The sequence below is a fragment of the Panthera pardus genome, unplaced genomic scaffold (assembly GCF_024362965.1).
Source record: "Panthera pardus isolate Hobbes unplaced genomic scaffold, ASM2436296v1 HiC_scaffold_10, whole genome shotgun sequence".
Taxonomy (NCBI): Eukaryota; Metazoa; Chordata; class Mammalia; order Carnivora; family Felidae; genus Panthera; species Panthera pardus.
Window position 1 is genome coordinate 20,963,809 of NW_026526655.1, and position 16,698 is coordinate 20,980,506.

Here is a 16,698-nt window from a genome sequence, read left to right on the forward strand (position 1 = left end):
AGCCACCCCTAAATATTTCCTTTTAAAACAACTTTTTTAATGTTTATTTATTTTTGAGAGAGAGAGACAGACGTGAGCGGGGGAGGGTCAGAGAGGGAGGGAGACACAGAATCCGAAGCAAGCTCCAGGCTCTGAGCTGTTAGTACAGAGACTGATGTGGGGCTCAAACTCACAAACTGTGAGATCATGACTGAGCCGAAGTCGGATGCTTAACCAACTGAGCCACCCAGGTGCCCCTAAATATTTTCTTTCTATGTAATCTCTACACCCCACGTGGGGCTCGAACTCACAGCCCCAAGATCAAGAGTCTCATACTCTACAACTCAGCCAACCTGGTACCCCTGATAAAATTTATATTTTAACTAAAATATTTGGTCGATTTATATTTAATATAATGACTTATATAGTTGGGTTTATACCTACTATCTGTCCATTGCTTTGTTTGTCCTACATGAGTTATGATTTTCCCCTCTCTTTTCTTGTCTTCATTGGTATTTATCCAGTAACTCCCCTCTCTTTTAGCTTTTTAATTATATATTCTTTTCTTTTTCAAGTGGTCAACTTTACTTACTATAGTCTGATATAAATTGGTACTTTACCCATTTTTCAGACATTGCTAAGGATTATCAAACCTTAGAACATTTAAACCTCTTAACGGCTGCTGGAACAAAGTATTGTCGCCTGGATGGCTTATTCCTCACATTTCTGGAGGCTGAGAGTCTGAGATTGGGCACCAGCCTGGTGGGCTTCTGGTGAGAACTGTCTTGCAGGTTACGGACTGCTGTGATCTTGTACCTTACACAGCAGACAGAGGGCCAGAGAGTTCTCTGGGGTCCCTCTCTTAAGACACTAATTCCAGTCATAAGGGCTGCACCCTCATCATCTGATTACCATCTTCTAAAACCATCATACGGGGGGTTAGAATTTCAACATATGAGTTTGGGAGGGGCACAAACATTCAGCCCATTGCAACTGTTTCTGGCCATTTTTATTTTTATCATGAATTTAAATCCTACAAATATTTAAAACCCCATAAAATAACATTGTTATTGTCTCGTGCAGTCAGTATTCCATTTTATTTATGCACATATTTACGCTTTGAGTTGCTCCTCATTTCTTCCTGCATTTGCCGCAAACAACTGATAAGCTGTGGGTGGTAGTCTGTCCACTGAGATGTGGACGAGGACTCTAACTGCCCCTGAATCAAAGCTGGGACATAGCAGGAGAAACCGTGAAACAGAACCATAAGACCTGGGCTCTGCTGGCTACGTAGACTAAACAACTCATTTATCATTTCTGAGCCTCAGTTTCTTCATCTCTTAAAAACCAGATTGTATACCTGTTGGCCTTACCTGTCTTACAGGTATATTTAAGGTTAAATGAGACAGCAAATGTGAAAACACTGTATAAATTCTAAAACAGAGATTGTAAACTGACCCACGCCCTGCACACAGGTAGCAGATATATAGATATAGATATAAATATAGATAAAGATATAGATATAGATATAGATATAGATATATTAGATAGATATAGATATAGATATATCTAGATAGATATAGATATAGATATATCTAGAGATAGATATAGATATAGATATAGATATAGATATAGATATAGATATATCTAGATAGATTAGATAGATAGATATAGATATAGATATAGATGATATAGATATAGATATAGATATAGATGTAGATATATCTAGATAGATTAGATGGATATAGATATAGGTATATCTAGATAGATTAGATAGATAGATAGATAGATAGATAGATAGATAGATCAATGTTTGGCCTACAGAGTGCTCTGTTTTTTTCAACCAAGGCAACACTAAAAACTTATATTTCACATAAAAATAAGGATTTCTGCCTTTCCTTGTGGAAAAAAATCTGAACATGTAGCACCCACATGTAGACCTGGCTTCCCACATGTGACCAGAGGGCTGGAGCTGAGCAGTGTTCACTCTCTGTACCCTACCCCCTGCCCCCCAATTCTCAAAACATTCCCATGTGCACTCATGTTGCTGACTTTACACATTTCTGCCTGTTTTTTGCCCATTGGGCCTTGCTAAGGCATTCTCAATATTAGTTGTTACTACTCATTTTCAGAGACGCACAGGGATGGAGTTTTCTAGTGTTAAGTGTTGCCCTGTGCTGAAACAGGTGACTGAGGGCGGTTGTAGAAATACTTTCCCTTGAGATCTAAAAATAAAGCAGATTTATGCACAGCCTCTCCTGAATGCAGGGGAAGGACGAAATGACTGCACCAAGTTCCTTCCAGGTTTTAAATTGGTCTGGGGGTGGGGAGGAGCTATTTTAGAAACTGTATGTTGGAGGGAGAGAAGGTGGAGATTTTTTATAGATAAATTATATATTGTGATATAACTCAACATTTGGGAAGCAAAAAGTTTCACTAAATAGACAACAGAAAAAGCATGCCACCTTTGATTGTCAAAAAGACGCATGGGTTTGTCAAAACTTATTAAACTTTCCACTAAGAATCTGAGATTCCCACTTTATATAAATTATATTCAATTTTAAAAAGCACACAGTGAAAACAGAATTTTAAAAAGGAGGCATGGGGTAAATTAAATTATTTTATCCTCACAATACCTTCCAAGGTAGGTACTGCAATTATCCCCAATTTGCCAGGTATTGAAATTGAAGTTCAGGGTGATGAAATAACCTACCAATTTCTCCAGCTGGTAAGTGGAAGAGACAAGTCTTGAACTCCACATTGAAGGACTCCAGTGCCTACCTAGATCCTCATCTGTTCTATTCTGTGTTCTAATCATTTGGATGATTACAAAGAAGGAGAAAATTAATTGCTATAAGTTTGAGGAGGAAGATGATGTGAATGTAACTTACTGAAGTACCAGTGTAAGCATTTGTTAATGAACACACTTTGTTTACTCAATTTTTGGAATACTCATTCAGAAAACCCAAGCCACTTGGAATTACCATTGGGTTCTTATGGGCAGGGCAGTCAAATTCCACACAACAGGGAAAGGGCACTTTGAAGCATTGGTAGCTCTGTTTTCAAGGATAGTTATGACTTCATTGTCAGGACATCTCATGATAAGATGTTTGTTGTTGTTTTTTTTAATTTTTAACGTAAGTTTTAAGAGACAGAGAGAGACAGAGCATGAGTGGAGGAGGGATGGAGAGAAAGGGAGACACAGAATCTGAAGCAGGCTCCAAGCTCCTCTGAGCTATCAGCACAGAGCCCGACGCAGGGCGCAAACTCACAAACCAAGAGATCATGACCTGAGAGCCAAAGTTGGCTGCTTAACCGACTGAGCCACCCAGGTACCCCAGAGACTAAGATGTTTCTATCTTTACAGAGAATGCTCTGACCTACTCAGGGAGGTCATCTGTATATCCTGAGACCAGTGGTTGTTCATGTGAGCATCTGATGCTAAGAACCATACACACAGAAAAAAAAATGTTCATGTACACTTATGTGCAAAATAATACTACAATTTCAGGAAGCTCAGAGATCCCCTGAAGCTCATTCATGGACCCAAAGCTTAAAACCTTTGCTCTCAATCAAAATGGGGCCAAGTTCCAGGGACCAAACCAACCTTCAAGTTCTCTGATTATTACAGGCACCTTATCACCTGTCACCAGTCATCTGGTGTTGGTTTTCTTCTCTCCTAATGGCTTCCTGTTCACCTCTTGCTTTTTCCTTGTCTACAGTAAATACATTTCTCCTTATTACTGGTTCTGGTACATACATTCCAGGCCAAGCTGTTTTTGCGTGTTCTCATTCTTGTTACTCCCCTTGGACTTCTCTAGTTATCTTTGATGACCTGTGTTTATTCACCAGGACACACACACACACACACACACACACACACACAAGTGTGCATCATTGTACACAACCCTTTATCATCTAGTCCTTGTCTTTTTTTAAAGTTTGCTTATTTATTTACAGAGAGAGGGAGGGAGAGAGGGAGAGCATGAACAGGGGGCAGTGGAGAGAGAGTGAGAGAGAATCCCAAGCAGGCTCTGCACTGTCAGCGCAGAGCCTGACATGGGTCTTGAACTCATGAACCTCGAGATCGTGACCTGAGCCAAGACCAAGAGTTGGACACTTAACCAACTGAGGCACCTAGGCACCCCTAGTCCTTGTTTCATACCTGTCTCAGCTACAGAGACTTGTGTAACAGAGATCTGCCCACAGGTCCACCATCTACAGATGTGACAGTTGTTCACTGGGCAAGAGTGTCTGGTTTGGGTTGAGGGAACTGGTCATGGGAGTAGAAATCTAGACCATGCTTTACTCCTCAAGCCAGATGTCTTGGCCTGAGTTGGGTCTTCCTTGGAGGAATGGGTGTCTTTTTCTAGCTCAGACAAATGCAGTGTGTGAGACAATGGCTGTCCTGCCTGGTTAGCAGTGTTACCAAGGAGTCCAGAAGACTGATATACCAGAGGATAAAATACCAACATCCCCATTCTGGTTTTGTATCACCAAGTCACCTGATCTTTTCTTTCTCCTTAATGAATAAAACTTTCAGTGTTCCCAGGGCTACATTCGCTTGGAAAAATGAGACCTGATGGATCCATTTCCTATAGAATACCATCTCCATTTCACAGGATTCAGATTTCTGCCATGGCAAACTGAGAAGAAGAGAGCCTGAGAATGGCTGGATAATTCTATTAGCATTTTTCCTTCTTTTTTACCTCCTTAACTCCTAGCCATCAGTCACATCTTGCTCGAGCATCACTTTTTCAAGGACAGACCAACCCCCTCATATATGTTTTTCTAGCACCGCATAGCTCTCTTGCATTGGACTTACCACCATTACAATTTTATATTATTTGGGATATTATTGTATATAGACATATGCTCCATGAGAGTGGAAATCATTCTGTTTGTGTTTACCATTGTATCTTTGTTGCCTGGCACATGGTAGGTGTTAAAGGCTTGTTTGAATGGATGAATGAATGGGAAGTACTTAGTCCAGGTTGTGGGAAGCCTTGGAGTTTTGACTGGGGTGTTAAGGTCCTCATACAAACACTAGGAAGTCTATTTCCTAGACTAAATGACCCTCTTGTCACACCCCATCCTTCTATTTTGAACTTCTATTTGTGTATTACAGCTCTGGCATTTTAACATCATCATTCTTCTTTGGTCTTACCCAACTTCAGCCAAATTTTTCAATACCTGACTTAAAGGAAAGGAGGCTACACTATACACCCTTATATGCCCTAAGAGGCTATCCAGTGTGGTGGTTAAAATCATGGGCTTTGGAAATCTGGTAGAGCTAGGTTTTAAACCTGGGTTGTATACTTGCTGGCTGTGTGATTTTGAGCAAATGGTTTAATGTGTCTTAGTCTCAGTTACTTTGATCTGCAAAATGAGGTAATACTGTCTTCCTTGTAGGATTACAAGGATAAATGAGTTAAGTTATTACAAGGATAAATGAGTTAAGTGATATGCTTTTCGGAGAACCTGACCCATAGTAGGCAATCAATCAGTGGACATTTTTGTTATTAACTAAATTGGATGCTCATAAGAGAGGTAGAGAATTAAGCACCTATAGGAACTGGGCCACAAAAGGCTAAAATGTGACATGTACCTTTATTATTTATTTTCCAGAAAACATCACAGGAAGAATACCTTAATAGCTGGCATAATTCATGGATTTGTTTAACATTGAGTCCTCTGTGTTCTCTGAATCTACCTTTATGTCTCACAATGGTCCTAGGGTATAGGCAGATTTTTCACTTTCCCTTTGACACAGCCCAGCACACTAGGGAGATGAAGAAGAACTTAACCAAAGTACTGGGAACTTTCACAATCATAGGGGCTTCCAGGTTGGATGAGGATGGTGGGGGCACCAGGCAGCAAACTTGTCGTGTTTCTCAGAAGGCCAGTAGAAGGTCTGTAGCCTCTTTGCTCAAAATCATAGTGTACTTTTCTAGCTATCGAGCTTTCTACAGGCATGGCTATTTGAGACCCTGAGGATGAAGTACAGAAGCTCAGATTATATTGACCTATTTGGGAAAGGCCTGAGGCGTTTCTTATTCTCCTGCTCCAGACAGAACATGTAACCCATCTCAAGCGGGTCACTGAGTCCATGAGCATCTATGAGAGACATGCATTTGCGTGCAACTCCAAGACTAGGGATGCACCATTCTGCCCCTGAGGTGGCTGATTCATCTCTAGGAAAAGACATGATATATTCTGCAAGCATTGCAGCAATCACAAATTTAAAAAAAAAATTCCATAATCCCACCGCCCTAACATGATTACTTTCTTTTTCTAATGCCTTTGTTTTTAACAATCTCTAAGGAAGTAGTTTTGATGATTTTTCTTAGTCACATCACTAAAGTTTTGGGGAGAAAATCTCTTAAGTTGTAAGCACTTCCCAGTAGCTAATTCAAATTTCCACCCATGACCAACAAGGCCCTGACCACCTCTTTGATGTCATTTTGTGCTGTTCTTCTATTCATGGAGGCCTTCATGGGGTTCTTTGCTCACCCCAGACTGCTCCTCCCTCAGCACGTGGGAACTTGCACTCCTCTGTCTGGAGCACAGTTCCCCTCGATATTCACATAGTTCATTCCCTCACTTGTTTCTGTCGCTGCTTAAATTTCATCTCCTTCCAGAGGCCTTCCTTGATTACTTGCTAGTAGTTTCTATCACTCTCCATCCCTTTATCCTGATGTAATGATCTTCACAGCATTTATGACACCTGACATATGTATTTTAAAGTACTAATTTGTGGTCGCCCTTCCCATTGAACTGAATCACCAGACAACAAGGGTACTGCCTGGTTTCTTCACTGATGTCTCCCTGACACCTAGAGCTGTGGCTGGCCTGACAGATACACACCTGACTTCTGAATGATACTTCTGCTTTGGCTCCCTACTCCTTACATTTTGCTCAATGCAGGTGGGGAGGAACTACCCGCCTTCCTCAGTGTCACATTCTTTTAGGGATGAACTGCTCAAATGTAAGCACTAACTTGCAGAGTCTGGAGATGAAAAACACAGAGACTACTCTGCTCCCTACAGCTACTTGTAGTGAGCTTCCTGCTGCAAGAAGGGGAGATGATCCAATGAGCCACACCCTGTCATTTCTGCAGCTCACATCCCAAGTCAGTTGACAAGGGCTGGTCGTATTTGCTTGGCAAAACCTTCTTCTCCCTGGTAACCTTTTTTCTTTATTATTGTAGTAAGAGCACTAGACATGATATCTACCCTCTTAAAATTTTAAGTGCACAATACAGTATCTTAACTATATGTTCTATGTTGTACAGCAGATCTTCTAGAACTTACAGTCTTGCATTACTGAAACTATATCCATTTAAACAGCAGCTCCCCATTTCCCTCTTTTCCCAGTGCCAGTATTTGTCTGACTTATTTCACTTAGAATTATGTCCTTGTGGTTCATCCAGTTGTAATATGCCAAGATTTCCTTCTTTTTTAAGGTTGAATAATATTTCACCATATGTATATACCACACTTTCTCAGTAGGATCATCCACTGGTGGCCATTTAGATTGTTTCCATATCTCAGCTATTGTGAATAATGCTGCAATGAACATGTGAATATAGATCTCTTTTTGAATTCCTGGTTTCAGTTCTTTTGGATATAAGCCCAAAAGTAGGATTGCTGAATCTATGGTAGGAAACTCCATACTGTTCTCCATAGGAGCAGCACCATTTTACATTCCCACCAACAATGTACAAAGTTTCCAATTTTTCTTATTTGTCTTTTTCATAATAGCCATTATAACAGGTGTGAGGTGGTATCTCACTGTGGCTTTGTAATTTTTTTAATGTTTATTTATTTTTGAGAGAGAGAGCACGCAGGGGGTGAGGCACAGAGAGAGAGAGATAGAGTATTTGAGGTGGGCTCCATTCTGAGAGCAGAGAGCCTGATGTGAGACTCAAACTCACAAACGAAGGGATCACAAACGAAGTCAGATGCTGAACCGACTGAGCCACCCAGGTGCCCCTTGTGGTTTTGATTTGCACTTCCCTGATGATTAATGATGTGTGGCATCTTTTTACATACCAGTTGGCCATTTGTATGTATTGTTTGGAAAAATGTCTGTTCATGTGCTTTGCCCAGTTTTCAATCAGGTTATTAGTTGTTGTTGTTGTTGTTGTTGTTGTTGTTGTTTTTCTTCCCAGTTGAGCCATGGGAGTTTCTCATATATTTCGGATATTAACCCCTTCTAAGACATATGGTTCGCAAATATTTTCTCCCATTCTATAGGTTGCCTTTTCACTCTGTCGATTATTTCTTTGCTGTGCAGAAGCTTTTTAGTTTGATGTAGTCCCACTTGTCTAATTTTGTTTCTCTTTCCTGGGCTCTTGGTGTCACATCCAAGAAATCACTGCCAGCCCAATCTCATGATTTACTCCTATGTTTTCTTCTAGATGTTTTGTAGTTTCTGGTCTTATATTTAAATCTTTAAACCATTTTAAGTTGATTTTCTTGTGTATGGTTTAAGATGAGGGTTCAATTTCATTCTTTTGCATTGTGGATATCCAGTTTTCCCAGCACTACTTTTTTTTTTTTTAAGTTTATTTATTTTGAGGGAGAGAGAGATCATGAGCAGGGGAGGAGCAAAGAGAGAATCTCAAGCAGGCTCCATGCTGTCAGTGCAGAGCCTGACATGGACCTCGAACTCACGAACTGTGAGATCATGACCTGAGCCAAAATCAAGAGTCAGACACTTAACCAACTGAGACACCCAGGCATCCCCCCGCCCTGCCCAGCACTACTTGTTAAAGACACTATCCTTTCCTCATTGTGTATTCTTATCATCCTTGTTGAAGATGACCATATATGCATGAGTTGATTTCTGGGCTCTCTACTGTGCTCTGTTGATCTGTATATATGTGTTTATGCCAGTGCCATATTGTTTTAATTACTGTGGCTTTGCAAAATGTCTTGAGATCAGGAAGTTGGTGCCTCCATCAGAAGGAGTTGTTCTTCTTTCTCAAGATTTCTTCGGATTTTCAGGATCTTTTGTGGTTCCATATGAAATTTAAGATAACCTTTCCTATTTCTGTAAAAATATGCCATTGGGATTTGGATAGAGATTGCCCTGAATCTGTAGATTGCTTTGAGTAGTACGGACATTGTAACACTATTCAGTCTTCTCATCTATTAATAGTACAGCTTTCCACTTGTTTGTGCCTTCTTTAATTTCTTTCATTGGTAAGTTTTAGTTCTTTTTGGCAATTTTAACACATGCTTCCTTTACCTACTCAGTGTCAGACAGCCGGAGCAATGGCTGAGATTTTCCCCACATCTTCCATCGCCACTGATTACCTTGCAGTTGCAGAATTCTCTGGAGAGTCAATGTGTCCATTGTTCCCTCTTCCATTTGTATCTTCCACACCATCACCACATGAGCTGGTCGTATCTTTTCTCTCCTTTCTCTGCCCATGGAGGAGTGTAAAAAGAGTTTGCTTTAAAAGGAACAGGAAGCTGATGTACATCAGAGCCCAAACTGGCTCCTCATGGTGGGGGGTGTTGAGTGACCACGAGAATTGGATTTGATGCTTTTGAGCCTAGCGTCCCAGCTGCATTTCCTTGGCAAGACATGATAAAAGCTAAATACACACAAAACACTCCCATTATCCTGGAAACCCCTATGAGATGAGAAAATAACACTGCCAACCAATGGGACAAACAGACATATTAAAACCCATAGATGATCCCTGAAACTTCATTTTGGTTGATGTTATTACCTTTCTAGTTGTCTCAACCCCCCTTTCATCTTTCAGCAGAGTCACAAGCCAAGGGCTGCGTGGTCCCCTCTGCCCTGTCCACACTCTGGGGGCAACCACAGTAGGGAGGAAGCAGCCAGAAGGTGGAAATGAAATGGAAATGAAAGGAAAATATCCCCCATACATCATATCTGCACCCCACCCCCAGGCCATCCTATTAACATGGATAATTTAGAGCCAATAACACAGGGAATAAAAATGTCATCCACTCCCTAAAATAGCAGTTTAATATTGGTGAATCTTTCCCTTTACACGACTAGGGTAGTAGTTCTCAGCCTAAGTATAAGGACCATCTGGGTAGCCAGTCAAAATGCAGATTCCTGGTTCCACCCCCAAGATACTGTTTCAAGAGGTCTGGCCAGGTCTAGGTGATTTCAGTGGAGGTGGTTTTCTACAGGCCACATTTTGCCAAAAACTAAACTAAATGCTCTCAAACATATCTCCTAATTCAGACATTATCCCAAGATTCTTTAAGGATAATTAGACAATATTTATAAATTTTTTAATGTTTATTTATGAGAGACAGAGCACGAGCGGGGGAGGGGCAGAGAGAGAGGGAGGCACAGAATCTGAAACAGGCTCCAGGCTCTGAGCTGTCAGGACAGAGCTGAGGAGCAGCTCGAACTCTCGAACCGTGAGATCATGACCTGAACCGAAATCTGACGCTTAACCGACGAGCCACCCAGGCGCCCCATAATTAGGCAATATTAAAAGAGCTAAGACTGCATTTTTGAAACGACCATCAGGTAACCTAAGAGCATTTTCTTCAACCCTTCAGGAGCCAGCCAGAGATTGGAGACATGTGGCATGCAGTGTTTCTCCAATGTTAATGTGTATGTAAACAAATTATGGATCTGGTTAAAATGCAGATTCTGATTCAGCAGGTCTGAGGTGGAAGCTGATACCTGATGCTCAGTATTCTTGTGAATCCTGTTTTACCTCCTATAAAATGTGCATAATATGTCTTACCTCACAGAGGTATTATGAAGATTAATTAATATATAATGTATGGGAGAGAACTTTGCAAGATATTTACAACAATTATTGTAATAGTGATTGAAATTTAAAATATGGTTGAAGCCATATTTAAGCGCAGGGGTCTGAGTCTGCATCTGGATGTACATCCAGAGTTTCCACATTCATCTGCCTAATTAGTACTTATTGAAGAAGAAGGAATATAGCCTGACAGCCCCCTCTAGTCCTCTGCCTGACCCTCCTTGGGGTTCTCTGAGCAGTGGAGGCCAGCTTTAGTGGAGAGCTTTAAATATCCTGATGCCTTAGACCAATTCCATCCAAATCTCTGGCGGTGGGACTCAGACATTGCCTTTCCCAAAGCTCCTCAGCTGATTGCCCCAGGCAGCCTGAACCAAGAACCACTATCTGGGACCTTGCTAGAAATCAGAATCGCTGACCCCACCCCAGACCTACTGAGTCAGAATCTGCATTCAAATGGGATCCTCTGGCCAATTGTACGTACATTGGAAACTCTGCTATAGGGCAAGTGTCCAGACAGTGCTTTACCAGAGTACAGGTCCTGTAGAAGGACACCAGTTAGAGACTATGGGTTGGCGGGGGAACACTCGTATCAGGTATGTATTTAACAGGGTCAGAAGCCACTCCTGGGTTAGTTGGGGCTCCAGTTGCTAGAGAGGTATGCAGCGATCATTCTTATCCTTCCTTTCAGGCAGGCTTCCTCTCACCCCATCCCATCCTTCACTCACTACCCACCTTGGATATCTCTGATGTGCTGAGCAACTAGTCTCTCAAACATGTCCATCCTTAGCCTCTGTGCTGGGATTCCTAAAGTGGGGTGCACAGACGGGCTGCTTTTCTAAAACGCAGATTTCTGAGGGGCACCCCTGACTTGCAGGGCTGGGGCCAGGAGCACACAGCTGTAACAGGGCTTCTGCCTCAGCCTTTGGAGTCTGTGCTTTGTAGTGTCATGGACTTTTCTTCCTTCCTTGCTCTAAAGACATGGCTTTTGGTTGTGTCTGTTCTTTTCTCTGTTCCTCTGGCCCCTTTGCCCCCCACCTCCCTACACACTCTCCAGGACTGCATATTTCTTTTTTCAAGAATGAGGTTTCCTTCTTCAACCATGCAACACTCTTTCCTAGAAATTCACCTTTCATCCAGATATTGAATCAGAATGCTGCTCTGTTTTGCAAGGTTTTGCACTCTTTGGCGTCTTTTTTTTCTTCTTCATGTTCAGAAAGGACTGGGGAGGATAGGGCCTCCTTTATTATAAGGGAGTTAGCAGGCAGGGACCCCACAACGGGGAGTACAATTAAGAACATTCCCAGCAGGAAGGCTGCTCTCCGGGAAGCACAGAGAGCTGTCAGGACAAGTGACCTTTCTAATCACGCCTGACATTTCACAGCCTCGAAGGCGGAAGGGCTGCCCTTATTCCGGAGGCGTTGTGTCGCGCTGTGTCACCCCAGACACCTGCGTCTGAGGCTCTGGTGACTTAGCTTCCAACCGGGCAATGAATCACAGCACGCAAAGGGCTTTGTTTCCCAGGAAAAGAGAAAACATTGAGCAGGGGGCTTATGTGGATGGGATGACTGTGTCTAAACCAGGGATAGAAAGGGATTGGAGGAGGATATTGCCTTCTCGGAGGATTAGTCCCGTTCCCGAGGCTCCGGTAATGCTGATCAAACAGACCTGCTCCTAAGAAGTGAAATGGGATCGTCTTCCAGCCCTTTCTGGTCCAAGGGACTGTGATGATTCACTTCTTATCCACCCCAATATAAAAACAGGTTTATTTTTTTTTTCTTGTGACAAATAGTAATGCACGGTTGTTCTAAAATTACCATACAATATACAAAGGTATAACAAAGAAAGTAAAAACTAGCTGGAATCCCATCAGTCAGAGATAACCATTGTTAATATTTTAAGGACACTTCGATGCACATATATTGTTTAACACAAACCTTGCATCTTTCACTTAACATCTTGAACACAGTTCCATGTCCAAAATATAAATTTTGAAATTATTATAAAATCATTCTTTTTTTTAATTTTTAAAATTTATTTTAAAAAATTTTTAATGTTTATTCATTTTTTGATAGACACAGAGTGCGAGTGGGGGAGGGGCAGAGAGAGGGGGAGACACAGAATCCGAAGCAGGCTCCAGGCTCTGAACTGACAGCCCAGAGCCCAACGCGGGGCTCGAACCTATGGACCGTGAGATCATGACCTGAGCTGATGTCGGACACTCAACCGACTGAGCCACCCAGGCGCCCCCATTATAAAATCATTCTTAATGATTTCACTGTATCCATTGTATGAATGAATCTCTGGAGGTTGCCTCTGACGTTTAAGTATGGTAGAATATACTTCTATCATGTATATATGATAGCAGAACATACTTCTAGCATGTTTCAATGAACAGCTTCATTGATAAATCTTCCCAAGGAACTGAGGATATTTCCTTACGATAAATTCCTAGAGCTAGAATTGCATGTGCGTGTCTTTCAGACTTCTGCTCCCTGTCCTCTAGAAGGGTTGGAGTGATTTACATCCCCCCAGCAGGGGATATGAGAACTGCTTCTTTTTACTCCCCTTAATTCTGGGGATTACAGCTCTCAGTCTTTGCCCATTTCATGAGTGAAAAAATGATACCTGACTATTGTTTTTGTGTGTATTTTTCTATTTAGTAGAGGAGTTTAACAGTTTTTCCTCTGTGTATTGGCCATTTGTGTTTCTTGTTTTGTGATCTCCCTTGACCTTTGGCCCCTCCTTGGGAGCATTAACCTTTCTCATATTTGGATTTAAGGATTTTCTAAACAGTAAAGATAGTAACCGTCATATAAGTTACAGCCATTTTGCCTCATTTACCATTGGTCTTTATGTGCTTTCTGCCATGAAGAAGTTAAGCATTCTGATGTTGTTAAACTTCTGTGTTTCCAGCTTTTTTGGAACCACGTGTAGAAAGGGTGTCTATATTCCATGGTTATAAAAATATTTATCTGTATTTTCCTCTTGTGTGTTTTAGCTCTCTCAACTCTTAACGGTCTTTTGGCAGCAATCCTCTGCCTAGAGTGATCTTTCTCCACTCTGCAACTGGGTGGCGCCTTCCCATTCCTCAAGACTCAGAGTAAATATCATCTCAGAGAAGCTTTTCTTTATTTTGTTATGGAATCTAAAAAAGATTTTCCGGTCTCCTGTTTTTCTTTCTCTTAGCACTCTATTGTTTTCTTTCATGAGCTGTGTCAAGAATCACAGTTACATATTTTACTTGTCTACTTAATATTTGCAACTAGACTGTAGACTCTATGGAGGGCAGAAATGTCTGTTTTGTATTCCCAGCACCTAACCTGGTGTCTAACCTAGATACACGAAAGACATTTGTTAAAAGTTGTTGAGTGTTAAATTCATCTAGAATTTATTTTGGTATAATGTTTAAACTAGAGATCTAATTTAAGTGTCCCTAAATAGTATCTTGTGATTACAACGCACAACTATAATGCAGATTGGTTCTTATAATCCCCATTTCACTTGGAAATCAGAAGTAAAACCTAGGAAGCAGGAGGGGGAGAGAATCAATGGCTCTCATTATCATGGCTCTCTAGTCCCGTCGTCTCCTCTTTCTACAATGACTTCCATTTCTCCATTATTGCCTAGTCCTTAAGTGCTTCTCATAGTGTTTATTTCAGGGCTCAGCCCAGAGTGGATCCTTAAATAATGGTATTTAATGGCTGATTCAAATAATGTAAATGGCAGGACATCAGATATCTTTGATGTGTTTCACACAACATCCACATCAGTCTTTGGGAGCCCAGAAAAATCTCTTTCCCTCCATAACCCTCAGAAACTAGACTTCTCTACATTCTTTCCAAATCTAGGGATCACATCGAACATTTTGAATGAAGATGAGAGAGACGGGGAGGTAGTCAAAGCCAGCCAGTGGGAGGAAGGTGACAGTGCCCCTTCACATGTGCTTTTAAAATTTTGAAGTGTTATCTCATGCCACATGTCATTTGCTCCTTTACGACTGACCTGTGCAGTTTTCAAGGGGCAAATGGCATGCAATTAAAATAAAGAAAGAAGGAAGGAAGGAAGGAAGGAAGGAAGAAAGAGGAAAAGGAAAAAAAAAAAAAACAGAAAAAAGGAAAGGAAAGGAAAGGAAAAGAAGAAAACTGACCAGTGGAGTAACTATGATCTGGCCTAAGGAGGCCATAACTTTTAGTATTTAAAATTTGTTATCAGTAAAGTTTATCTAATTTATGAAAGTAATACACCAGGCATAAAATAATGGAAGAAGCCAAAAGAACTGGTTTTACTTTATTTAAAAACTGTAGTAATGAACCTAAGAATGTTCAACTTTACTAATAATCGAAGAAATGAAACTTAAGGGAGCAGATACTATTTACCTCTGAAAAAATGGAAGTCACAAAAAAGGAACCAATTTTACTCCATTTAAAAATTGTTTTATTAAACTTAAGACATTTTCAACTTTACAAATAATCAGAAAATACAACTTGGAACCACAGCTAGATACCATTTGCTCCTAATAAATTCATTTCAATACAGGAAATTATACATAATGCTGAGCAGAATGTGGTAAGACAAATGCTTCATAAACTGTGAGTGGAGAATAAATGGATACAGTGTTTCTGGAATGGAATTTTCTAGAAAGAAGCAAGAGCCTTACAACCGTCCATACTCTACTGGCTTCTAATCTTACTTATACAATGGTATCTTCTACTAAAATGCTCATATCATGTGATTACTTATTGAAGTGAAAGTGTGAGAAAACCAAAATATTTGACAGTGAGGACATGGTTCAGCTACAGTATGGGCTATTCTGGAATCATTAACAATAATGTTAATTAATTACATTGGATATATTCCTCAATCTAATAATTATCCAGAGTTTAATTCCAGATTTTATTTTTAATTTATATATTTTAGGAAAACAATTAGAAGAGAAATAATAAAGTAGTGACAGTGTTTAACTCTAGGTGGTAGAATTAAAGGAAATCTTTTGTTTCCTTCTTACTATTTCCCAAATTCTTTATAATCCATTATATTACTTTTTTTTAAATGGATTTTATTTTTATTTATTTTTTTGAGGAGAGCATGCGAGTGAGTGGGGGAGGGGTAGATGAGAGAGAGAGAGAGAGAGAGAGAGAGAGAGAGAGAATCTTAAGCAGGCCCCATGCCCAACATGGAGCCAGATGTGGAGCTTGATCTCATGACTGTGAGATCACGCATGACCTGGGCTGAAATCAAGAGTCCAACGCTTATCTGACCAAATCACCCAGGCATCCCACTTTTTAATTTAAAAGGAGTCTTCCCTCTTCCTCTCCCTTCCCCTTCCTTGCTGATGACAATGTGGTCTTGGGCTACATTCACTGACGTATCCAATCTAGAAAAGAGAAGTAAGAGCTCTCGTATATGCCTCTCTTGTCAGCCTTTAAGAGCATATACCTATAGAACTGGGTTAATAAAAGGGCGGAATGATGAAGGGTCTTAAAACCAAGTGACATGAAAAATGGCTAGGTATAGGGGCAGGGGCAGGAGGCCAGTCTGGCTGTCTAAATGTACCTGAAGGTTATCATGGATCAAAGAGAGTAAATGCCTCTGTGTCACCTCAGAAAGCAAGATCCATGGCTGGAAATAGCAAACAACTAGACTTGGGTTCACTATAAGAACTGTGTAATGATTGGAACTGTCCCAAAATAAAAAGGGAGCCTTGTGAGGAGGGAGCCTCACTGCTAGGGGCAAGGCTGGGTGACCACGTGGTGACAACATTGAGAGAATTCTGGCATCACTTGAGTGATTGTACTGGTTAGCTACCCTTCAGGGTCTCATCCAGGCTGAGGATTCTGTGCTTTGCCCATTGTAAAATGGGGAAGAGAGTCCTGGAGACATCATTCCCCTTTCTCTCTGCTAGTTCCTCTGTTCCAAGTATGAAGGCATCAAAGCCATTT

General features: G+C 40.9%; 1 protein-coding gene across 2 annotated transcripts in view; it reads left to right on the forward strand.

The window, feature by feature from the left end:
- Positions 1-16,698, forward strand: part of MARCHF4 (membrane associated ring-CH-type finger 4) — a 107,829-nt gene that overhangs the window by 39,150 nt on the left and 51,981 nt on the right. The window lies entirely within an intron of this gene.